Source organism: Meleagris gallopavo, unplaced genomic scaffold (genome assembly GCF_000146605.3).
Source record: "Meleagris gallopavo isolate NT-WF06-2002-E0010 breed Aviagen turkey brand Nicholas breeding stock unplaced genomic scaffold, Turkey_5.1 ChrUn_random_7180001903181, whole genome shotgun sequence".
Lineage (NCBI taxonomy): Eukaryota > Metazoa > Chordata > Aves > Galliformes > Phasianidae > Meleagris > Meleagris gallopavo.
In genome coordinates this window covers 1-479 of record NW_011166202.1, presented here as the reverse complement: position 1 = coordinate 479, position 479 = coordinate 1, and the positions used below count along the sequence as shown (strand labels likewise).

Here is a 479-nt window from a genome sequence, read left to right as displayed (position 1 = left end):
TCCCTTTTGCAGCTGTCCAGAGCACTCGCCGCTTCTGGAATAGCAGAACGTCCCCCAGAATGATGATGGCAGCCTTCCTCCCCCCAGCTCGGTGCGGACACCCACCCGTCATGTGTGCAGACCACCAACTCACCATCAATCCAGGTGAGGAAGTGGTCAATTTGCAGATCGTCAGCAAGACTGCTGGTGCTGGGTCTCTCTTCTGGAAAAACAGAAGCAATCCCCAGTGGGGCAATGCCAGCTTTCCCAGAGCCACTCGGCGCAGACAGCCCCCGGCAGCTGTGCTGCTCCCAAACTCACCGTTGTTGATCCACGCGAGCAGCTCATCCATGTCTTCGGTGTCATCCAGGATGCCTGTGTTGGCCGTCACTTCTGGAAAAGGCAGAAAAATCCCCAGAGGGGCACTGCCAGCTTTCCCGCGCCCACTCGGTGCCCACCCCCCCGCCAGCTGTGCTGCCCCCAAACTCACCCTCGTCGAT

General features: G+C 59.5%; 1 long non-coding RNA gene across 1 annotated transcript; it reads right to left on the bottom strand.

The window, feature by feature from the left end:
- Positions 1 to 162: 162 nt before the first annotated feature.
- On the bottom strand, positions 163 to 479 carry LOC109364737. The gene is made up of 3 exons (XR_002110567.1): positions 470 to 479; positions 301 to 372; positions 163 to 202 (listed from the first exon to the last, which is right to left on the bottom strand). It is a non-coding gene; the product is annotated as an uncharacterized LOC109364737 (long non-coding RNA).